Raw genomic sequence first — 25,482 nt, 5'->3', positions numbered from 1 at the left:
AGGATCTTGTTGCCTTGCATGCTTGTCTTGGGTTCTTATGAAAAAGAGACACTTTTCCTCTTGTGCACCGTGGGAGCAGGAAGCAATGCAATACCTTGACATGGGACCGTCTTGTCAGCGAGCCCGTGGAGCTTGCGGCGGCGCTGGGCGGCTCTTCTCCAAATCCTGTCTGGCTCGATAGCCATCCGGCCCACTGGAAGGGACCATTGGCTCCAGATTTGGGGCACTTCTCCCTTTGTAGCTAATAGATAAGACAATGTTTTTTAAGCCTATAATGAACAGTAAATATGATCTGTTGAGCACTGTTACTTTAGACATTTACATTTACATTTACATTTATTTATTTAGCGGAAGCTTTTCTCCAAAGCGACGTACCTCTCACAGAAAATACAATTTGTACATTACATTTGGAGAAAGAGAGACATAGCTGCAGATGTGTGATTCTTAAGTGCAGTTAGTTTGTTTCCTTCACCGTATGAACCGATGTTCATACAAGTAACTGCATGAAACTCAGAACAAATGATTCCTGATCACCTTCCTACATTTTTTTTTTCTTTTTTTAAGATTCACAAATATTTACATACAATACAGGAGTACCAGCTGTGTAAAGGCTTATCTGGGAATAATCATAAAGTTATGGGGCATGAACATTTATACCTTACATGAGCTTAAGTATTCTCCTAAATCATTTCACTATCCAAAAGCATTTAGAAATTGAGTAAGATATTGAAAAAGCACAAGATATAATTTCTTGATAAATCCTTTCTTTTGGTAAATAGACTTAAATTGCTTGCATGGTAAGTTTAACACACTAACATAATGATCGGGTGGAACTGAGCTTTTTCTGCGTCCCACCACACCATGCACCACCTCTCTTCAGTCATCATCATCTCACTTCAATCCCCTCCTCCCCTCCTTTGCCTCTAAATAGGTTTGCCTGTTCACACACTTGCTAACTTTTTATTTTTGTACTTATCTCACCTTAATTTGTTCTTATACTTATTTACATGTTTGGTTACATTATATTACGTGTTTGTGTGTGTTTGTTGTATATACGTTGTGTGGTGCCGCAACCAAAATGAATTTTTCTTTGGGATTAATACGATTTTGTTCATTGATTCATTCATGGCTTGGTCACTCAGAGAAGAAAAGTTCAAAAGACGGGTGTCCTTCTTGTTATTTTGTGCTCTTTCAGATTTGTACTGAGGATCAGGTGACCATGCATGGCACCCTGTGTCTGTCACTTTGTCATAGTGTCACATCATAGGGATGTCAGATGTGAGCAGCAGAAGCCATGGGAGAGACAATCGAACAAGCTGAGGGCACTGTTTCTCCTTGCACACGGTGACGCAGCTGTAAAATTGCATAACATCAGTCCAGTTTCATCCCCATCACCTCAACTTTTTGATTAGTTTTTTTTGCTAATAAAATCTGATCTGAAGGGAGCATTTGTATTTTCAGGAGGATACCTTAGCCACAATGGGGTTGTGCTGGCACGCGGGTTTGGCCTGTGCCTGCTCACTGGTGGGTCTGGGGTTTGAGTCCTGCTTGGGATGCCTTGTGATGGACTGGCGTCCTGTCCTGGGTGTGTCCCCTCCCCCTCCAACCCTGTGCCCTGTGTTGCGTTCTGGTTCTCCCACCCTGTTCGGGACTAGCAGTTTCAGACTCTGTGTGTGTGTGTGTGTGTGTGTGTGTGTGTGTGTGTGTGTGTGTGTGTATGTGTATGTGTGTGTACTTCAGACACAACCACAATACGTACACTCCGCTTTTTAAAGACTGGAGGAAGGTTCATGGGGTAGCAGGTGGTATAATGGTTAGCCTTCTGGCCTTCTGACTGGAGGACCTGGGTTTGAATCCTCCTTGCTCTAGTGTCCTTGATTTAGGTACTAACCCTGAATTGCATCAGTAAAAGTTTGCCTGGTGTAAAAATAATTTTAAGTGTACCAACATAACTTCATAAGCTGCTTTTGATGAAGGCATTAGTTAAATGAATAAATAATGGTAATAAAGTGATGACAAAGTACTACTGTACATTATCAATGCCTGGTATAAGACCTACTGGAATCCAAGAACTTTTGTATTGTGTCCTACAGGCTCTCTGACCCTTTTTTCAGAGTTTGTTTATTTGTGTCTTGGTGTGACCCAATTTACCACCTTCTTGCTGTTTTAACGATGATGTGCTGTGAGTGCTATCACAATACACTGACTCTCCTCCTGGAAGTGAAACTATTAAAAGTGGAATTATCTTTTTGAAGACTGCGGTTGAAGTAATAACCACAAAGAGGTTTGCAAGTGAATTATTAAATATAATCTCGCACACCCCTAGTTACGCCATCTTCACCCCAGAAAGTAATTAGCCGAGTGTCATGTCTCTCTATGACACCATGCAATAAAACGTGGGATGATGTGGGACATATCTGTGGAGCTCTGAATGACAGGTGAAGGGTGAGAACATTTCAATCAGTCTGCCACAACAGACACTGTGTTTACACACCTGTTTAAAGACACGTGTTATTTAACATTTTTAAAGCCCATCATACCTTTGTGATTGCTGAAATTTCAGCGCAGTTAATTTTCACAGTGCTGACACCTTTCCTTCCATCCATCACTTTTGGGTGAAAAACGAACATATGGTTAAATGGTGCCTCATGCTGGTAAGTTGTGTTTTCCTGAATTGCATTATGTCTTTGTAGTTGCCTTGTTATGAAAGTAGCGCGAGATCGTGGCCGGCCTTTAAAGAAGCCTTTATTTAAGCCTTTATATCGCTGAGTCTTAGAAACATACATTTGAAGGTGCCAGGACTGCAGCAGGGTGGCACAATGCATGGGAGAGCAGCCTTTTGCCGTGGTACCTTTGGAGATGGAAACAAGAGCCCTGTTGCATTAATGTCTCTACGTAACTCAGCTTCTCCTTACATGCGGGACAGAGAGACGCAGATCACAAGGCACTACGCGGGGGGGTGGCACCCGCTCTGGCCTTCCGCCATATACCCTGAGCATTTACGTTTACACTTTTACATTCATTCATTTACCAGATGCGTTTCCCCAAAGCGATGTACATCTCAGAGAAAAAATACAATTAGTGCATTACATCAGCAGAGATTTTGATGCAGACATGTGATTCTAGAGTACAGCTGATTTATCACATTCCAGTATATGATCCAGTACCCACCACACTAGTAGCTGCATAAAGGTTTATCCATATTCAACAAATTGTTATTTACAAATTAATTGGCATAAACACGCACACATTTACCATGCGCCTACGAGATCAGGGGAGGAGTGAGTCCGAAAGAGAAGAGTTTTGGGACCCCTCTTGAATGTAGAGAGAGATTCAGCAGTTGTGAGTGAGTGTGCTGCTGCAGGCCTGCTCAGCCACTCTGCTCAGCGCTGCCGATATCCTGAACTTCACATCACACCAAGGAGAACAAGGGGGTCGAGGTGGGAGCCAGGGGGTTCTGTTCATTAGCACAGGGATGATGCCTGGGGGCCGTGGGAAGAGATGTGGGGGTTGTATGGAAATTGACCAGTGTGCGGTAACTGTTCGCCTGATATGGGCCCTTTGAAGTGCGCTGTTCAGCAACTGCACCGTTTTTGTTCTTGGTAATTGCCTAAATGATCTCTGTGGAGCACGAGGCCATGTTACCAGTGAACTAATCTCGGGCAACCCACTCGCTTCAGCCAAGAGCCTCCTTCACCCTGGTCCGCCCTTCACACACACACACAGAGCCCCTCCACCACTCTGTTTCTGTTCTTTCTGAGCTGTTCGCAGTGAGGGGTGCACTGTGTGTGTATGGCAATCTTGGGAGGGGGTATGGGGGGTGTTTGTTATTTGGATGAAGGCTGTGTGTTCTGGGAGCTTAGCCACACGCTAAGACAGCCACTCTTTCCCCCGCCATTGATATGTAAATGTTCGGCAGCCCTGTTTGCAAATCATGGAGGAATAATTAGTCCGGAGCACTTAGCAGCAACAAGAATAACACACGCCTCTGATCTGAGCTGAGCTGCCCCCTCTTTGTTATTTAACCTGCCGCTGGCAATGGGACAAGCCCCCTGTGATTGAGAGAGAAGCGGGGGGTTGGAGGGGGAAGTGTACAACTTTGTGTGAAGTGCCAGGGTGCTGGAACCTCACCAAGGTTCACACAGCTAGTGAGCGTTGCGGCGTCTCCTGGCGAAACCTCGGCCGTTAGCAGGAACGATGGGCCGAAGAGGTCAAGCTCGTGGGAAGCGTTGATCCTGTGAACCGAGGCTCAAGTCCGGGAGGGAGAACTCACCTTCGGGTTCAAACACAGCCAGGCTTGGGTCACCCCTCTGCGGTCAAGTTCAAGTCTTTAAGACAAGGAAGAAAGAGCCCTGAAACCAACAGGCATGACTGCTCCACGCCCCAAAAATGGTCAGCAGGGATCCCTATACTGCCAGATTATGGCTGAAGACTGCTATATGGGGAAATACAGCGGAACACGGCCACATTATTTCAGCATTCTGGGGCCAAGGGTAATGAAGAGACTCCCCTCTTCATTCCGGGACTGGGGTAGTAGTGGGGTATCAGGTAGTCCAAGGTCCCTTGTAAAAGCGGCCCCTATGAATTATAAATCACAGGCCACTGGAGCCAGAGCCAGTGGGATTGGGGCGTGGGGGAAAGGCTTGTTCCCGGAACAAAGGACTGAAATGGGGGGGTTGCCTGCGGAGCGGGCAGCAGCGGAGTGGGGGCTGTATACCAGATTGGTTGTATTTTTATGTGATTATGGTTGCACGAGAGATACTTTCACCTTATGTCCATTTGCCAAACTGCAGATTCTGTCTGTCTTCTCATCCTGGTTCTACCTGCTCTGTTTTTTGTTTCACCTGTGATGCATATTTATCATATTAGAGGTCCCACTGTATTTTCAATCACTTCTTGTCAATATATTATTTTGGCCATAGCTACCCAGAATCATATATAGATTTAATTAGTTACACAGTAATACTGATTATTATATACTAGTTATTCGGTGACTCTAATTGTGTGTGAGTGAATGAGTATGTGTGTGACATCGCCTTGCAATGGACTGGTGTTCCATCCAGGGTGTACTCTGCCTCATGCCCTGTGTTTCCAGGATAGACTCTAGACCACCGTGACCCAGCACCTGAGAAGTGGTTATGGATGATAGGTGAACGAATGAAATGTTAATTATATATATAAATACAGTGCTGCTTGAAAGTCTGTGAAGCCCCTTGCGTCCCTTAGTTTTACCATGAAAGTGTTATTTAATCGAACTAGTCCTCCTCATCTGATGTATTACGTGTGTAATTACCAATTGTATATGCTGATCTAGAGGAAATCATGTGTAGTAAAAAAATGGAAGTAGTACTGATGTAAAAATAAGTGAACCCCAAGTCAAATTGGCTAAACCAAGTAGGTAAGTAGAATCAGGTGTGTGAATCGTAACCAATTATTTTAAGATTTCGCATTTATTCATTTAGCTGACACATTTCACGAAAGCCGCACGCACTGGTACTGACAATTATTTCACCCATTTATACAACTGAGTAACTCTATTGAAGTAATTTAGAGTAGGTGCCTTGCTCAAGGGTGCTACAGCCGATGGGGGGAGTTGAACCTGCCACCTTTGGGTCCAAAGCCAGTAGCTATAACTGGTACACTAACAGCTGTCCCCAGCTTTAGGCTTTAGGTTTACATTTAGATTTTCTAAGCTATTTTAGCCTTTATACAACTGCTACTCCGGCATTGTATGTGGTTGTTTGTGTATCTTAAATTATTTAAAAAAAAATGTAGGAAGGTTATCAGGATTCATCTATCCTGCGTTTTTTGCACCTACTCAAGCGATGAACATCGGTGCATCAAGTGAAAGGTAACAAACTGGGTTTACTTAAGAATCACACGTCTGCAGCCATGGCTCTTTCTCCTAATGTAATGCACAAATTGTATTTTTGCCGAGATGTACGTCGCTTTGGAGAAAAGCGTCTGTTAAATGAATACATGTAAATGTAAATTTAAAAATTTTGTACAATAATACTGACCATACCTATAGAGTTCACATAGTTTCAGGCAGCAGTGTATCATTCTGTGTCATGTAGCCATACACAGAAGACTGTACAGGCAGTGCCGAACACATTGAGAAAGGTATTATAATGTCAGCTCTTGTCATTGTCATCACTTGATCTATCTCTAACATACTCTATATGAAGTGTGACCCTGCCTTGTAATATAACTCTTTAGTATGAGCATTTTGCTAGCCATGTGCTTGATCAGGGTTATGAGGACTCCCACCTTGGTCCCTTTCATCCTGGGGGGTACTGAAGTGTACTTGCTTATGTTGAGGGGGTGGGGATGGTCTCCTTGGTGGCAGGCTCTGCCAACCATGTTGGTCTGGTTGGCTGGGGTGGAGGCCAAAAATCCCCGGTCAGCCTTAATTCAATGGAAATACTGTGTTTTTTTCTGTGGGCGGGGAGTGTTGGGGTGTGTGTTGATGAAAGGTTGATTGATAGGGTGTCAGGCGAGCTGTGATGAATTGTACTGTGAGCGCGGATGGCTGCGGTGCTGCCCAGCCCATCCACGCCAGCCTCTCCCCAAGCCACCGTTGGGGTGGCTGTACGAAAATGTGATTTTCGCTGCTCAGAAGCAGGCGGTGGCCCCTTTCTCCCCGCTGCCTGACTTCCATTTAGTTTGAGAGGGCACAAGTGATTCTTTATTGGATGAAATCGGCACTGGATTGGATAAAGTGTTAGAGCGCCCCGCCATCTATCACTATCACCGCCCAGCTCCTGGTTCGTCTTAGCAGAGGACAGTGAAAGCTAAAAGCAAAATGGAAAAAAGCAAAAAATCCGAACGCTTACAGGACGCTGTCGATCTGAAAATTATCCACGGAAGCATTCTTCAGCTTGGAAAAATCGGCTCCCAGCGTGAGCCGACGGCAGACATTTTCTACCGCTGATCCGGTCTCGCCCGATGAGTGAATGGAGATCTCCGCTGCATATGAAGTCTTTGGCTTCTGCTGTAAAATTAAGATTTCTTCCCTTTCAAACGTTTAGGTCACCCTACCCGCCATAAAAGATTGATCTGACTTTGCCGCAGCAATTTCCGACCTTGTCCAGATCAGAGACGGGACCCCGAAGCCGACTGGCTGACCACGCGGACAGCTTTCTGCTCCTCCCGTCCTTTCGGTCGCTTATTAGCTCCAGTGTTTGTTTCTTCAGAGACGCACATCTTCTGCACATCCATTTTTAAATGGCGGCCCTGCTGCCGACATTCCCTCAGCAGCTCGGCACTTTAAGGAGCAAATGGGCCTGGATTTAGCTCTGGGCACCGCCATCGGGGCGAGTGCATCCAAAATTTCTGAGGGAAGGCGGAGAGAACCAGAATTATTTAAAAGCTCAAACTCCTCACATACTTTCTGTTTTTTTTTTCACCTTATATGATAAATAATTCATTTAAAAAATGAGCTTCAGACAATGTAAAGCTGTTTGTAAGATGGTCTGTTTTGCAACCTTTAGCCCCTGAAAGGTCCTTCTGGCTGTGGAGTCCTGAGGCACTAGTCGCCCGCAAGCTTTTTTTCCCCAGTTAATAAATCATGACCGAAACAGAGCACCACTTATCAACCTGGTCAAAATGCTCCTACGAGCCCCAGCAAAACCTCCCACAAATATTTTATCAAGAGTATTTAAACATGCTATGGCAGCTTGGAGACATACAAAGCAGCTTTTAATGGTTTTTGAGCAAGAGCTCAGTGACGGACAGCGGGTCTGAGCCAGACTGCACGTGTCGCATGATGATAGCCTTGTTACATGGGGTTGACCACAGGTAGGGGTCTGGGAGAGCGTCACTCGAAAGTCAGCGGAGCTTTTGCAATCCTAGAGAGAGGTGTAACACAGTGCTGAAAATTCGTGAGACAGATTCTATGTGTACGTGTAAGGACGGGTTCCCATCCAGGCCTTGCGTTTCCATCCGTAGAAGAAACGGGTCTCCTCCAAGCAGCTTTGTCGCATGTAGTACGACAGGTTCCCCGAAGAACTGCTGCGAGGTTGCTTATTTTCACCGCCTTTTTCTCAACAATATTGATAACGACTAATCCATTTTTGGGGAAAAGCACCCTCGCAGTACAAATGTTATGTGTATCTATATGTTCTTTCTCTTAATGTAATGCGTAAATTGTACTTTTGCTGAGATGTACGTCGCTTTGGTCAAAAGCGTCTGCTAAATGAATAAATGTAAATATAAATGTAAGTGTAAAAGCGTAAAAATGAGCGAGTATTTAAATGAAAATAAAAGATCCGAATTGCACATGATTACCCAAAATATTTTGTAAGGACTTTTTAATTCCGTTCTCAAGTTTTCTATGGCTCTTTTTTCCTCAGTAGAAACACAAGTCCAGTCTGCTGTTGGGAAGCTGATTATTGTATGTTCATTAGGAATGTTTTGGTTTACATTTCAACTAATATTTTTTTTAATTTTAGTCTGTATGTATTGAATACAGTGAATTTCGTACAGTGAATTATTACTTATAATTGACAATTATTAGGGAAAGCTGGTAGTGTAGTGGTTAGAACTGGTACCTTTAGATCCCAAGGTTGCAGGTTTGAATCCCACCTCCAGCTGCAGTACCCTTGAGCAAGGTACTTACCCTACATTGCTCCAGTAAAAATGACCCAGCTGTATAAATGGGTAAGTAGCTGTAGGTAGATTGACGTTGTAAGTTGCTTTGGAGAAAAGCATCGGCGAAATGAATAAATGCCGTGTAATTTCTTCCCAGTTATGTAAGGACACCACTAAGTTCATGGTTAGTGTGTAACGTCAGAGACCGGAGAAGCAGCTTCTGATTTAAAAAGACATGAATTCGTGTTGCATAATTAAGAAAACAAACCGATCGCTGCATACTTTTGATATAACACACGAAAAAAACAAAGACGATGGCTGCCATGTGTTTAAAGATATTAAAGCAATGAACGAGTCAGGTGGAAAGTGTGTCTGACTAAATAGGAGGTTCTGGTCCTTTGAGTGCTCGGTGGTTGACATGGGAAGTACAGATGTGAGGTGCTGATGAGGCGAATTTTGACGGGGCTAAGAAAAGGCCTCACGCTTTAAATCCACAATGGCACCGCGCCTGAACCACGGTAATGGCAGGTGTGTTTTTTTCCCCCAAGTTGAGAAATTACCCAGACCTTCTCAACAAAGAAGGAAAGTTAAAGAGTGCTGACAGTAATAATAAAAGGTAAGAAAATCTTTTTCTTTTTGTTCCTTTCAACTTTTGAGCATCCTCGTGTCTGAAGCAAACGAAAAAAAAAAATCATTACGTGATTGTTTCATCTGGCTCTGTCTTTCAAAGCGCACAAGTACGGTGCTGATTAAAGATGACTAAAACCCAAACCTGACTGAGGAGTACCTTCTCATCCTGTTCTCTTTAACTTTTATTTTTAATGGAGTACCTGCCCTGCGCCCGTTTGCTCTTGAACAGAAGGGTATAAATGTTTTAGAATTTAACAGAAAAGAAGGGAAGCGGACAGACGAGGTAGGAAAGGATGGGTAATTGGAGATGGGTTTGGACCTCAATAATTCATAAAGCAGGCCCTCAGTCGTTTTTTTTTCTCCCAACTGGTATTTGACGAAGAAACAGGCTTATTTAGCATCATGCTCGGTAAATACCTGGAACAGTACATTTCACTTGGATAAGAGAAGCAGACAGTCACCGGCCTCTGGGGCTCGGTACGTCGGTGGGTTGGTTCCCTTGTCCGGGTCAAGGCAGAGCTGGGGCTGAACAGAAACTAGGCTGTCGAACGCCTCGGAGGAGGTGGGGCCGGCCAGGGCTCAGGTCCAGGTGGGTCACGGGAGACTGGGGTGTCCCCAGCTCCACCCAGATTGGTTGCCAGCTCATTTTTCTTATGTTCAGGGCTTTTTAGAAATAAGTTAGAAATAATAGAAATAATTATGCAGTGTGAGTAGTAACCGCTCTCCAGCATCAGGCACAAAGTATGCCGAAATGTGCTCCTATTCAGAATAAAATGCAGTTTTTTTCACGAGCACATCGGTGATTATGCGTGAAATTTTTTAAAATACATTTCGGGTGCGCACGTGGGTGTCAGTGCGCACGGTCGTGCGGAAACAGAAAAAAAGACATCATATAAATTCTCAGAAGGGCCAATTACTGGGTGAGCTCTGCAGGTTTCTGTGCCTCCACCGAGAACGGGGTGCACAGGTAAAGGGATCCTGACCGATGGGTGTGTGCTGAGACGGACTACGTGCTGCCAACACGCGTTCGCCTGTTTCGCAGCATGACCACGTGATCCAAGCACTCGAACCTGCCTCCCCTAAGGTTAAGCTCCCCGGAGAAGCGGAGCCGCTCTGTGCATCACGATGGCTGCCCTTTCATTCACAGATCGACGATCCGAGCCCTGACTAGGCAGGAACACGTTTACACTGTGTTTGAGGAAACAATCTGCGATAATGCAGCCTTATCGATCAGTTATCCACAGCTTGCGCTCAGAAGAGAAGAGGTCCGCTTTAAAGCCCCCGCCCGTCGCTCTGTCCACTCCTTTATTTACTAGAGCAGAGGGTCCACCGAAGGGTGGTGGTGGTGGTGGTGGGGCGGGGGGGTTCTTTCCCATCTGGGGTCCTAGGAGTTAGCTTCAGCTGAGGGGGTCCGGGGGGTCGGTAATGCCTGGACCACATCTCCATCTGTACCTGTCAACACAGAGGGGCAAATCTTTGAGGGGGGCTGGGGGGGGGGGGGGCACTGGGCCTTGATTTGAATGATCTGAATGATTTTCCTCACATTTAACCATACACTGGGATAAATAGTAGACTGGGATAATTTAATATTTGTTTTCGGTGTTGATACACAATATCTGTGGATTTTAGAGTCTGAAAAACAAGAAAAAAATGTCAGTTTAAAAAAATAAATAATAATTTAAATAACTCGACGTGCATGTGCAACATCTCTTCCCGCGCAATTCCAATCCACCGCGTTAATGTTTCCTCGCCTAGTCAAATAATCTCATACCTTCTCAAAGCAGAACACTTTCTCTTTTCGCTCCTTCTAAATGTTCTGCTTTCGGTCGCGAGAGCGAGATTTTCGGTGCGGCTCCCTTTGAGACGTAATGATCATTGCGGCTGTTGGCTGTTTTATCACCATTAGTGACTGAAAGCCGTCTCCCAGTAGATATTAGAGGCCAGTCGTTCAAGCGCAGCTCATATGCAGTGTCTTTATGGTCTATTGTCTGTGATCCTGGCCCTCTCAGGGCTCCGTGTCACACTTTTGACCCCTGCTATATTGCGCTCTGATTGCAGCTGCTCCAGAATACAGCATGCATTAAAATACAAAGCAGGTGCTCACAGCAGACAATGAATTCAAATGCAATGCTGGAGCACTAAATCATTTTAAGTCATAAAAAATATATATTTTCGCAGTGCAGTTATCCACATAATATATAAAAAAAAAGCCATTACCATTATTTTGCCCAAGTAAATCTGTTTTTTTTGCCTCTCTCTCTCTCTCTCTCTCATCTTAATTCCCGTTTTGTGCATTTGCTGTAACACTACCCTAACCCAATTTGAGGCGGCTGAGTGCTGGTCAGTCAGCGCCTGTCCCTGGGCTAGACAATGTGCCTTGCTCCCTGGCGGACCCCCTTGTCACCACGGAGGCCCGCCGGTTCGCGCGTCTGTGATCAATCTCGTGCAGATCAGTCACGGTGTCAGAGTAGTGGCCGCTCTCTCTCTTTCTCTCTCTCTCTCTCTGTCGCTCTTGAGTGCTGCCCCGCTCTCGATCCCGCCGTCCCCGCGGCTCCGTAGGAGAACCAGGGGCCATGGATGATGCCGGTCGGCACGGCCCGAGGTCTGGATAATTGACAGTGCTGGAACATAAGAACAGAAAAAAAAAAAAAACAATGCAAAGGTAAAGTGCCTTTTCATTCTGTTTTGTCGTCATGTGTGGGAGCAAGGCCTGGTCAGCTCTGCTACCTTATGTTGTCTCGCTCCTTCACCTCCTACCTCCGCTGCTCTCCTGGATCCACGTTCGCCAGGCTTGTGCTCTTCTCACTGTGGCTGTCCTTCCTCTGTCTTTACAGCTGCTCTTCTTACAGCTGTGTCCCTGTGCTGCTGCACGACTGATGCCGGGCTGCATGCGTGGCCAGCGTTGCTGTGGCCTGGCGCGGGAGTCGGTGTCTCTCTAACGCCTCGAACGTCTTTCGTTTACTCGTTATTTTGTGCGACTGCTCCCGAATTAAGGGTCGCGTGCGAATTTTGTCGAGCTAGTCTCTTTACCGTACCGTACCGGGATTTCCGCTGCATTTTCAAAAAGTGACACAAACTTTGAGGACTGTTAAACTTTTTTCATCGGACTAATAGGACGGGAAGTTTTTCTGAATAATTTTTGTTTGGTATTGTGGCTGGTATGGCTGAACCTTGTGGTTTGTAGCTGGTGATCTCTCTGTCAACTCCAGGATCATGGCAGAGGAGTTTTGTGAGGTCAGGTGAAGTTTCCCATCAACGATACAGTGGATATGCCATTAACTTTAGTTTTACCGGCACGTCGTTTCATTTACCTTAAGCAGCAATGTTTAAAGAAGATCTAGTGGAATTAACTTAAAGCATCAAGTGTAGGGTTGAGGATCATAGAGAGTATTAGTCTTCGTAGCTTGGGTAGGTGGTTGAGGTGTTCGGTTGTTCGCCGAGCTTGGCATTTAGGTTGCAAACGTTTCGTCACCAGTCGAGGTGACATCATCAGGGTTGTAGGGTTGCGTGCGTCTTCAAGCGGATGTCTGCATAAAATGACAGCTACATAAGAACCCATCCAACCGTGGTACATATGTGCAGTTCTTTCTCTGTGCTTTTCTCATTATGTCAGAAACGCAGATTTTTTCAGTAAGGAGTCGGCTTAGTGGACTTTGTGGCGAACTGGTGCCACGCGTGTCAGCGAGGTTCCCGGACACCTCGACGAGCCAAATGTCCGAGGCGCGTTGAGCGCGAAGTTTTTTTTTTTCTTTATCACGCCGCTTTGGTGAACTGGGAGGAACTTTTTCAAGGGTCGAAGGAAAAAACTTAGCTGTCTGGATCGGGATGAGAAGAGTGACGGAGCAGTTTGTTGGCAGTCCATTGATTGGAACATTCAATCACTTGGCCTCACTTAAATACTTAGAGCAATACGAGCAATTCTGGACCGTTTGACTTGCATGATGTCAATTTAGCTACAATCTAATTCCGCACTGGGGCGCGTGACATTTTGAGCTGCTCAGAACTTGTTTTAAAGTTAATGCACGTGGAAGCTGCCCAGCGCCCAGGAGGTTAATGGCTAACAAATTAACCCCCGGGCATTAGCGTCCAAATAGCCCGCAACACACGATAACCTATAATCAATATTAGCAATTATCTGTGAGGCCTAACCTGATGTTAGTGACCTGTCTCGGGAGCCTCGGCAGAGAGCAGATCTGTTTCCTCGTGCAAAGTGGCTCTGATGATTTCATTACTGGGTTTTTTAAGCACTTCCGATACTGGGACACCTGGGACGCTTGCTTTCTCGTACTGTCTCTCTCCCTCTCTCTCTCTCTCTCTCTCTCTCTCTCTCTCTCTCTTTTAACTTTCTCTCCTCCACAGAGCTCTTTCTCTCCATCTCTGTCCGATGGCGTCATCCTCACCATGACCGACACGGCCGGCGCCATAGTCTGGCTCATCACAGTAACGTTGACAGAGACACTTCCTCTCATGTTCGATATGACACGAACGCCACTTATGCACAAGTACTTGAGTATAAAGGTGCGGTAATAAAAAATCCCAGGGCAGTAATATTGCCCTAAAGGGGCTTTCTAGGGTCTGTTTTGCCCGCATCCAAGTTGCGCGTGGCAGTGACCGGGCCGCCGAGCGCTCTGATCTCTGATTAAACATCCACCACAACCTGTGATAGGTTCCGTTCCCTCACGATGGCCTATTAATGTGGAAATGTGCCTTTGTCTCGTTCTTCCCCTGCTCTTCTGTGAAGGAAACGTGCGCTGATGAGGCGCTGCGGCATCTTCCCAGCCCTTGGTCAGAGGCAGCGGTGATGCCTGCAGGGGTACACGGAGTCTCTCTTTCCTTTCCCGCTTACACACTCTCTTGATAAAAGGTGTTTGTCAGTAATGACCACTCCCGGCAATTGCCAGAAGAAGATTATTGAACATTTAGTTTTTGAATTTTTGTGATACGGACTGACAAAGCAAAGTTTCTGCGGTGTTTTCGGCTCTCTTCCGAAAAAAAAAGAGAGGAACTTTATTGCTGGATTTGTTTGTAGTGCCTGTAAGGCCTTCTGAAGCCGTGTTCATGAGAATGCGCTCGATTTCATGTTCCACCTTCAGGGGAAAAAGGTATTTCCAAAAAAATAACAATTGCCTTAAAAATCACTGCTCTTTCCACACTTGTGTATACAGGTACAGTGCTGTTGTAAGCCATTCTTTCTTTCCTTCATTTTCTACTATGAAATCCCACGTTTCATTCTTTCTCTGCCTGGTAATACACCCCTGTCACATTTTATACTTTACAACGAAAACTTTACCATAACTCTCCGATAATATAGCCAGCTAATATTTAATGAATCCATTGCTAGGTGACAAATGTTAAATGTCATCTGAAAGAAGCTCAGAAAGGAATAATTTTAGCAACATAACAGGAGGAAAATGTAACAACATGAGCGTGGATCACGTGTGTACAGTTATACAAAGGACTGACTGCAGAACTTTCTGGTTACAACCTGGCAAGAAGCATTTGTGCATCGTAGTAAATGAGGGGCAACAGACACTGATATTAATGTTCATTAATTAAACTGAACATGTTGATCCTTACAGGACAGGTAGGTCCCTAATAATAATAAAAATAATAATAATAATAATAGTGCTACATCATTGTTTAGCACTTCAGGTTAAGGCCACTTCCAGAAAAGTGCATAAGGTTTTACATATGAAATTTCCAATTTTATCTGTCATGGAAGCGTAAAAGAGTCCAAGTAGGATTCGTGCCCCAGGAAATTCAGACAACATTTTCTGTTAGATTACAGCGGTTTGCAAGAAACTCAGTCAAGTTTAACGGCAAATGACATCAATAAAATTCATTCAGTGGACAGAATTCTAATTATTGCGTTGTTCTTGTGATGTGGTATAAATAAATTCTGAAATTTGAAAGGTCCCCTCCACCCCCCCCCCCAGCATCTCTTCCTAAGCAGATGTGTGTTTCAGTGTGTGCTGTTTACATTAAGTTAAAAAATCCTGAGAGGGAGAACAGACCAAAGTAAAACAAATACGCGAGCGTCTATTGCTTGCAGACCTTGTTGCTGTTACTGAATTTATATTTGTGGCTGAGAAGTGTAAATCTAGTGTAAATATAGGGTACACCTCGGATTTTCTTCACACACAGCGAAGGTGAGAAAGCGCTGCACTGCGCCTTTTTATCTGTAGGCTGTGGTGTGAAGAGCAACTCCAGCAACTCCAGCAACACCAGTCATCCCAACAACACCAGAGAGAACACTGTCGGTGTTCTTCTCACTGCTTTGTCCCTCATTGAGGTTCATCATAGCTCAAAGCAATGAGCAGCTGAGGTAGAAGAATTAGCCTTTTTAAAGTCATGATTCAAAAATGCATAAATATATATATCGGAAAAAAACACAAAAGTGGGGGAAAAAATCAGTGTAAAAACTAATGTATGAACAAAGGATCTAAAATGTGATTTTTTTTTTAAGTGTATTTCTATGGTGTTTGAATCACTGCACTTAAGAGAGCGAAGAAGCTGAACATGTTGAGGGATCCGGAATGTATATGAATAAGTTTTCTTTTCAGCACAAAAACCAACAACTGTCCATATTTACATGAGTAATAAAGTAGAGTAAAGGTGAAGGAACGTGAAGGAGGGTGTAAATGTGAGTGACTTGCCTGTGGACCACTGTGGTACCAGGGGTTTGGGCAGTGAGCAGTGTGAATGGGTGAGTGAATGGGTGGATAGATGAATTGATGAATAAACACAAACAGAATTTAGTATCTTTAGTATCACAAACTATAATTTTTAGTATCATTCTTCTTAGTAAATATCATAATGGGGATTATTCTTATTATCCTCATATGTTCTTTCTTGTTCCGCCTCCTTCTTTGTACTGACAGCTGCCCAGTGCCCAGAAAATGTTTAAAACCATTCAGGAGAAACACACACACACACACACACACACACACACACACACACACACACACACACACACACACACACACACACAGGACTGACAGTGTTTATGGTTTCTCTATGTCTCCCCTGTCTGTGCGCGTAGAAACAAATATAAATGCATTTCTTCATTTCTTTTGTGAAGAGTTTTGTTCCCCCAATTTTAAAGAATTAACTATAATGAGGAAGGAAGGAGCGCGTCTCACTGCGCATCTTTCTCATTCATTTCTACATTTACTTCAGTTATTTAAAGGAATTTGCGTGTTATTCTTTCACTGCATTCGCTGTATGATCTTATAATACCTTCTAAATGTTCCTTATTTTTAAACTCTTCATTTATATTTCATGTGTGCATTTTTCCAAGCGTTTTGATAAATGAAATAAACGGAAATGAATAAATCAGGCCGATTAAACACAACATAAAGACAAGTACAAAGCACAATTATTAGATACTAGAAATATCCACCCAAATTAATTTTACATTTACTTTTGCAGGAACGAGTTCTGATTTAGCGTCACATGGACAGTTGATGCAAAAATCGCCTGTTTATATTTTGTATCTGAATTTTTTTTTTTAGTTTTCATTTCGTTTTTAAATCATGTTTTAATATTTATATACATCTTTGATAAGGAAACGGATTCAACAGTGTTTTGTTCTCCAATATATCAGTAAGCCAGGAGTACTACTTACAGCATCAATCAAAACTAATTTTAATTAATAAAACATGAACAAAAGATGTAACGAAACCGCCGTATGTCTATGGTACAAAAAAAAAAATACCACGAATAATTTGTATACGTATTAAAATAAAATACCAGCAATTGGTAGTAATGGGTAATTATAGCTAGAGTCATAGAATTATAAAAACAAAATGGAATAAAAGCAAGTGAAAACTGTGATTCGCATATTTCCTCTGTTGATTCTCCTGCAGCCACATTCCTGAGCACTTGGACGGCGGATAATTAGTGCGGCTTATTAAACAACAATAAAGAGCAATTAGAGCTAATTGGTTTAAAGAGGTTCTGGTTGATTATTAATTGAAAGGCTCGTTGAAAGGCTTCAGAGGGGCCGTTGTGTGTGTGTGTGTGTGTGTGTGTGTGTGTGTGTGTGTGTGTGTGTGTGTGTGTGTGTGTGTGTTCGTTCGTTCGTTCGTTCGTTCGTTCTGAGCGCTCCCCGAGGTAAACACGACATTCACATTCAAATGAGGGACACAAAGTTTGGCAGGGACCCCTCTGCCCCCCCCCCCAAGCACCCCGCACCCCCCTCCGCCCCGGGTCCCATTAACGCGGCCCGCCTTTGTTACCCGCTGGTACATTAACCTGATGCGCGCATTGTGGCGTCTTCCACAAAGGGAGCGCATGGGTGCAGCGCAGACAGGTAAAAATACTGTAAAATCGGAGCGACATGACGCTGTCACTATTAACTAAATAGAAAGAGAGAAATGAATAAATTAGGAATACACACAAATTAGCAACAGGGCAACGAACCGAACAGGATCACAGGAATTAAAAATGAAAAAAATTCGCAGCACCGTAATTAATAAAATGGCAAAAATGCAAGGAGCGGAGCAGGAGTGCGGCAATGAACACTTCGAAAATACAGAAATTAAATATTCCGCAGAATATCACTTAAAATACACGAGCACAACGAAAACGGTCGCATTGCTTTTGTAAAATTGTATAAACCATTGCAGCATTTAACAAAACCACTGGCGTTCACGGCGAAATAAGAAAACAATGAAAGAACAGCAATTAATAAAGGAAAACTGTACTGCGACTGACAAGAGAAATGGGATGTAGCAATCGATTAAAAACGAATATAATAATTAATTAACAATTAGTTTACAAAGTAGAAATACAGCAAACAAGAAAATAGACTAAAGTTTTTTTTTTAATCACGAAATCAGATTTTGTGGTAAAAGATCCCGGGTGAAATCTGTAAATCTTGTTGTTTGTATTCTGTTTAAAAAGGAGGAAAAGGACAAAAGGCAGCCGGAGAAGCGCGAGTGTCGAAAAGTGCGTCTCGTGTCCAGCGCGCATTCAATCACTGCGGCCTCTCGTCCCTGTGGCTGAGGAGCGACCCCCCGCAAAGCCCCCCATCCCCGCTGCCTGCTACTTCTTACACTTTTTTCTAGCTCCCCAAAGGACTTAAGAATGAAAATCAGCTGAACGAATTTTTGACTTCGTAAACACTAATATATCTAATCTACAAATAAAAAAGTCAATTAACAGAAAATGTATGAGACGCAATAAAAAGAATCCAGTATTAAACGAGCGCACTATTAATACAAATAGTTTATTCAGTCTCTTAAAATACTTACAGTGTTAATGGGGACACCTGTTTGCTCACACCTAATCACGTCTAATTAAGTCTTAAAATATATTTACTTTCACTATATCATTCCTTTAGGTGATGGACCATTAGTGACTTTTATAATATAGATGACTAAAACATCTAGCTGAACTTGAAAATTAACATTTGCCTTTTTCAAAAGGATAAATTTACCATGTCTTAATACAGAATATTAAAATGTTTTTCAGATAAGTGATCTTGAGACATATTTGAAATAAGACAATTTGTCAGCAGAATTTCAATATAGTGGCAGTTCACTTACAAATATTGATTTATTGATATGGATTGGAAAGGTGTACAGACAATTCACTGTGCATTACTGTAAAAAATATGTGTTCTGTTGCTAATTAACAGTTAAGCTCTTAAGGGGTACGGAGGATCTTGGGGTTTGTGATACATCGTTTTAATGATAAAAACCAAGTGAACACTCTCCTGAGGGCTGCAAGGTCAAGTCCATGACCCCTGACCTTTGTCAGGCTTCGTCTGGGGTGCTGGCTGCCGAATTGGGGTGGGATGGGGGGCGTTGCTTTTCCAGCAAACCGTCCCGGGCCACGCACCTCTCGGCTTGCTTCAACACACACCCCATCTATTATTTATCACACTTATTAAAAGTTATTTCAGAGCCGTAAGGTCCTGGCAGATGACCTGGTAAGGGGGTGGGGGGGAGGAGGTGCTCCTGTGCGCCTGGCCTTGCCAACGGTGAAAATGGACACACTGGAACTGCAAAACACGCAGGTTAAAAACAAACATAAAATATGCCCTCAATTATTCAGCAGGTTTTTGATATATAAGAAATAAGAACACTTTAATATTTCAAAAGCAAAACACAGAACATGAATGAATGTTTAAATATACTGAAGTGCCAGGATGGTGAAGAAGTTAGAAATAAATACAGATATAAAGGCCAGATTGTCTTGTACTGCGGAGGATGCGATGAGTCCATACAAAAGGAGTTCATTGGGAAACAGGTCCGATACTGTCAAGAGGCCACCGGAAATGCAGAAATACAGATTTAATAAAGGAATATTGTATATTGTTCTCTTAAATTTTTGAATTTGTTTTTAATATCCTTTGCCAAATTATATTTAATGTATGAATGGTTGCTTGTTCTAGACAACTGATTTATACAGGAGAAAAAGGTGTGTACAACAGCAAATCGCAAAATATTTGTACGCAGTAAAGAGAGGTGCAAATAACATCTCTTCTATCGTGCATCTAAACTGCAGTTGTCGCGTGCTGAGATTTGGTGAAGGCGAAACAAAAACGGTTGAACTTGGAACTGAGGATTTGTGCCCTCAGCGCACAGACGCAATACGTGCAGCACCCACCACCCCACCCCACCCCACCCCCCACCAAGCTCCGGCCATGTCTGGACTGGGGCGAAGGGTGATGGGCGACGGTGCGGGAGGCAGAAAGGTCAGGGAGGTGGGGTGGGGGTGGCTGGGGACAGCCGGCTGCCGTGGCGTTGAACCTAACAGATGGTGAAGGTTAGGTGACATCCCCTCGGCCGGCCTCTCCCCGGTAATTGAGGATAATTTGAGCGCGGAGAGAGCAGGCCTGCCCACTGTCGGGCCTGAGGAAAAGAGGCGAGGTTAATATGAAAATGATGTAGCGTTAGTACTGGCTGCATGTAGCGGGCCGCTCTCTCGCTCATTCTCCTCGGCTCGCTCTCTCTCCCCCGGCCGGCTCTAATCCTGGCCCGAGGCGTCGGGGATGAAGGGTGTCACCCGGGGTCCCGGCAACGCCGAGCGCATGAATTCGTGTCCATCCCGCAGTCCAGACTGCACCCCCATTAGCAGACGCTCTGCCAGGACCGATTACGCACTCGGACTCAGGGGGGCTTTGGGTTTTGGGGCCGCAGCCGCTTTCAGGGGTGATTTGACAACACCCCCTACCCACACAAGAACAAAAGAGGTCTCAATAAAATGCAGGGAGCCTTCTGATACTACTAGTGAACCCTCACCTCTTCTAACAACAGACAGAATGCTTCGCTAAACTGCATGGAAAGCATATGCTTAAATCATGTTCATTGATTTTGTATTTTTGTACATATTGCAGTGTGTAATTTGTTAAATCACAATCATATTTGTTACAGCTTTAGGTGATTTTGTTTTCATCTCAGTTGGTGCTGGGCCCTGTGTCATCTGGATTAAGTGTGCGAGTAAGATGGGAAAGGATTAATAAAAAGTCTGAAACATATTCAAAATTACTCCTTGCTAACTATATGTTTTGCGTTGGCTTATAATAAAACACTACCTCCTCAACAGGACGATTCACTATAAATAAGAAGGATAAAAATGGGTTGTTTGATTTTTTTTTTTTTTATTTTGATTACTTTGGTTTTCATTTGTTCATCCATTAGGTGTTAAGCAAAATGCAACGCATTCGCATAATGTTGATGGTGAAATCTTAATAGTGCTTTTAATGCTTCTGTACTGAAATGAGAGCAGAGAAATGGAGTGAATACCCAAATTAAATGGGAATGATGGCATGTGGGATAGGTTTCCAAGCTACCTTTCGGTGCCACGATGCCACTTAGAAACTTTACTTCAAACCCAGGGCTGTTGTACAAAGCAGGGGATGTCCAGAATTTGCTTTGGCCCCCGGCCTTACGGCAGAGTCTCAGTGCAGCACAGCGGGCGCTTGCTGGAAAATGCAAACCTTGTTTGGGTCTCGCTCTTTGTGGCACAGCTGGCACCGCTTCCCTTCCCAAAGCGCCATAAACTCAAATGACATTGTACGTTGAGATCCAGTTCGTTTTCATGTCATTCCCGGTGATGTCGTCCACAGGAAATCAGTCAACGCTTTAATTCTAACACCTTGATGAAGGGTAGGTACTGTGCGGGGCCTAATAAGGAGGGTGCTTCCCTCTCAAATGAGCTCTTGCCAGTTTTGCGCTATCTGAGGTTCCTTTTGGGGTCGTCTCAGCAGAAGGACGTCAGTTCAAGTCCTAATTTCGCAAATTTATGCAACATCCCAAACGAGCGACACAAAATATTTTTAAGAACTTCATACAAGACTAATTAGAATTAAACTGCGTGTGAAGCAACTCAGTTTTGGGTGAAGAAAACATGGCAACTTTATTGTCTCGTAAATAAAGCTGTTCATTAGTGTTAATAGGTAATTGCTGTTTTGGTGACAATACATATGTAAGGTGGCTGTTTTGTTCTTCCTATAGAGACGTAATGCACTGAATTTCCAATAATATTGTTGAAGCAGTTAATTAATCGTTTATAGATTCCTCTAATGTAGTTGTGTTACAATCTGAGCTGAACTGGACCACCAAGCTCGTGTCTTTCTCTTCCTTGTCCTTTGGACTCTTTTCGCTCTCGGGATAGTTTTCCTCCAGAGTCATCTTCTATTCATGATAAAATTTGGGAGTCCCCCCCGTTTTAAAATCCCATCCATGGTCAGGGCCAAGGAGCGCAATCGTGATCCTTGATCACGGCACCTCCGCCTGCGTGTGGCTGTGCTACCTGTACCTCCCCGTCTCAGTGAGACGCTCACTTGCACCGGAGCAGTCCCTAAAGAGGCTAAACTGTGTGCAGACACCGTCATTACTCAGTAAACTATTCATGGCAGGGAGGAGATGCTAAGCCTCCTAAGATGAATGGTGCCTTATTGTTTTGGGCTTCAGTAGAATAATGACCGGAGGTGAAGGGGTTAAATCACCCAGGGCAAGAGGGAATTTGGCCAGGCTGGCACAGCCTCTATCCTCTCTCTCTCGCGCTCTCTGCCTCTTTTGTCCGGAGCTGTATGGACTTTGTGGCCAGTTGCAGGGGTCAGGGGAGTGTTTGCGACAGAGAGAGAGCTGGAGAGAGGGAAGGGGCAGCCGAACACAGACGCCCCCCCCGTAAACACTGCTGAGTGCAGCACACACTCTTGTTCGAAGGGAGGGAAGTCCGCAGCGGGACTCAGCAGTTCCATCACGGAAAACACCACCTTTTAATCTCGTAAAATTATCTTTTTTTCCAATTTTTTTTTTAAATTATGTAGATTGAATAATTGTGCATCATATTGTTTTACTGGATACATAGCTGAGAATCAGATATTAATCTTCCAAGTTTCATAATAATACTTTTCAGTGTATTTGTAGAGCAGCCTGTAGTTATCTTGGATGTGTTTTTACTCTCCTCCGCCTGCCACAAAGAGGAAAAGGGGCTTAGTTCTTTGCTTATTATTGTGTTTTTTTTTTTTTTTGTTTTCCAAATGGGAAAAAAAAAAAAAAAAAAAACGCATTCATCATTTTGTTGACCTGCTGGATCACCGCAAAAAGCACTCCTTTGAAAAGTAAAAGAAAAACTTGCTTTTAAATAAGATAAATTGTAAACAAAGCAAAGCCAGCCCTTTGAAAGGGCTTGCCAAGAGATTTACCTCGCCCTGTGGCAAATCATATTTCTTGATCTGAGTTTAAATTTCAAGTGTCTTGGGTTTATATAAACCTGGAACAAAAGAAAATCAGTCTCAGAACAGCAAATATTATCAGCTTCTAGGGCAAGATGTCAAGATTGCATTTTTGTTGTCTCAAATACAGGAGCAAAATATGTTCTGGGCAAATCCCTGTATAATGTTTTATTTATTCATATTTATTCCGACTTGACTGAAATGTTTTGTAACAACACTCCTAATTCTTGTCTACGGGAAAAAAGATATATATGTAACATGTGGTGGAAGAGAAATGATTTTTCTCTAATTGAAAATAACAAAATTGTCTTATATTTACACGTGTTTTCTAGTCAGTACTTGCACACTTTCTACCCTTACACTTCGCATTTGAACATGTTGCATTTTTTTACACGAAACAAAACAAGAATATGTAAATTATAAGAATGTGCTTATGTGGAGAAGCTTATAAAAATGGTTTTTGCACATTGAAGTCACCATGTACGTTGTCTTGAGTGTGTGAACAGGATATGTGCTGTCGTAGATGACTGCGGTGTAAGAGGTGATGGCAGCCAGGAAGCCGTAAGAACGGCGGCCCCCTGAAGACCCCTGACAGGAGCGAGATGAAAGCCTGCCGCATTATGTGTGGGGCTTTTTACGGAGTGTGTGAGAGTTTGTTAACGTCCTGCAAACCATCTCCAGATTCAACCCAACGACCCCACTTAACCACCTAGCGTGGCCGGCCCTTATTTTGATGCCTGACATTCAATTTTTTTTTTTTCTTCAGACAAAATTACAGAAAACACATGTATGGAAGCCCAACATGTTGGGTCTCATATTCCTCCTAACTGCCTACAGCATTAACCAGGCATAATCAGTGAACGTGGCCAAGGCGAGCGCTGTAATTTCATTTCTCTTTGAATAAAAACTCTTGTACAGAGGAAATGGTCTCAGCTGAGCCAGCCATTCACTCACATTCCTGGTAACCATGCTGCCTCATGAAGGGGACCTTCCCAGTCATCTGGGTGTGCGCAAGAGAGCCGCAAAGGGACGGTCTTCGTACTCCTTTTTACTCCGTTTCTCCATCGTTTTCCTTAATCATTTTGAGGAAAGGCCTCAGAAGTCTTAGGAATGTCGTCGGTGCCAGCAGTTCAGCCGAGCCGAGCTCTGGCGGACACAGCAGAGACGTCTGTGTTTGTGGGACGACCTTACCCTACATTACTCGTCGCCTTCGGTGTTGAGTCGTACCCCGGTGTCTGTCCTGTTGTGGCAGCAGGGCTATAGGCTGGAAGGTGAACCCAGTCGTTGGCAGCCGTCTGATCGGGCTCAAAGCCCGTGGTGCCACATCTGGTTCTCCGCCTGTGTTTCAGGCTTCGGTCTGAGCTGAACATGTGGAGTCCAACTGCAAATACATTCCCATCTGCTCCAAAGCCCAAAGCACACTTTTAACCTGTTCATCATAACAGCAGTGGAGCCAGACATTGCGCTCACATTTTTACTACGTGTTTTCGCAGATAGACGGCTTTCAAAAATTCTTACTTAAAAAAATCTCCACGGTAAAATGAATGTCTTTATTTTGCATCGCAAAAAGACAGTGTAGCAAGTTGTCTGAGTTAATGAAGTATGGAGAACAGAATATGATTGTTAGCTCATCGTTTTTTAAATCTGCCGCTGCGGTTGCAACACAACACAATACTTTCAACACACGACATGACGCTGTTTCAGTGTTCCTGACTGATAATCCATGTCAGTAGAATGCATGTGTGTGTGTGTGTGTGTGTCCGTGCATGGGGAAGATGATACAGCCTTGAATGAGCGATTAAATGACCCTTTTAAAAAAGTCAGATTTCCAGTAATACAAAGTAACATCACAATGTGGGGAAGAGAAAGGGGGTGGGTGAAGGTGAGGGGGGCTTTAAAATAATCCAATTTGGGTCAATACACCAGGTTCAATAACACAATAAGGAGAAATCTGCTATTCTGCATGTCCTTTATCAATTGGCATCCCCTCTCATCTGGACCCTGAAACCGTTCTGCGTTGAGACCTTCTCCATACACTCCGTATGTCCTCTGGGTAACAAGACGGTCAGATTTGAGATTTGGGTGAGAAACATGTTCTTAAGGTCATTGGATGTTCACATCTCAGTTGAGAATAGCACAGATTCGCTTTGCTCACGCTGTACATCTTTTTTTTTTATTTGTCTTCCGTCTGAGAAACAAGCCTGTTATACATTTGGTCCTTTGAACTTCTCAATCTGTGTTTCTCATTTTAGTTTCCCTGACTGAAAAATTTCTTGGATTTGTCCATCCTGAATTTTTATTACTCAACTTTATTTTGTACTAATGTTAGAATTATGTGCTTTTAAGAAAATTTATTATTCTGAAAATGTACCTTGCTTTAAATTTGTGGTTATTCATTTGTAGGGCATCATCTTAAAAACTGTGATCTTCTCTTTACTAAAATACGAACAAGTACTAAATAAATTATTGATAATCTTGGTATTTATTCCACATTCTATACTACCATATTTCTGCAGTGAGTTTACAAACTGTTTTTTCAAATCTTTTTAAAATTTTTTTCCCCAAAT

Source organism: Scleropages formosus, chromosome 11, assembly GCF_900964775.1.
Source record: "Scleropages formosus chromosome 11, fSclFor1.1, whole genome shotgun sequence".
In the NCBI taxonomy this organism is placed as follows: Eukaryota; Metazoa; Chordata; class Actinopteri; order Osteoglossiformes; family Osteoglossidae; genus Scleropages; species Scleropages formosus.
This window is presented reverse-complemented; position numbering follows the sequence as displayed.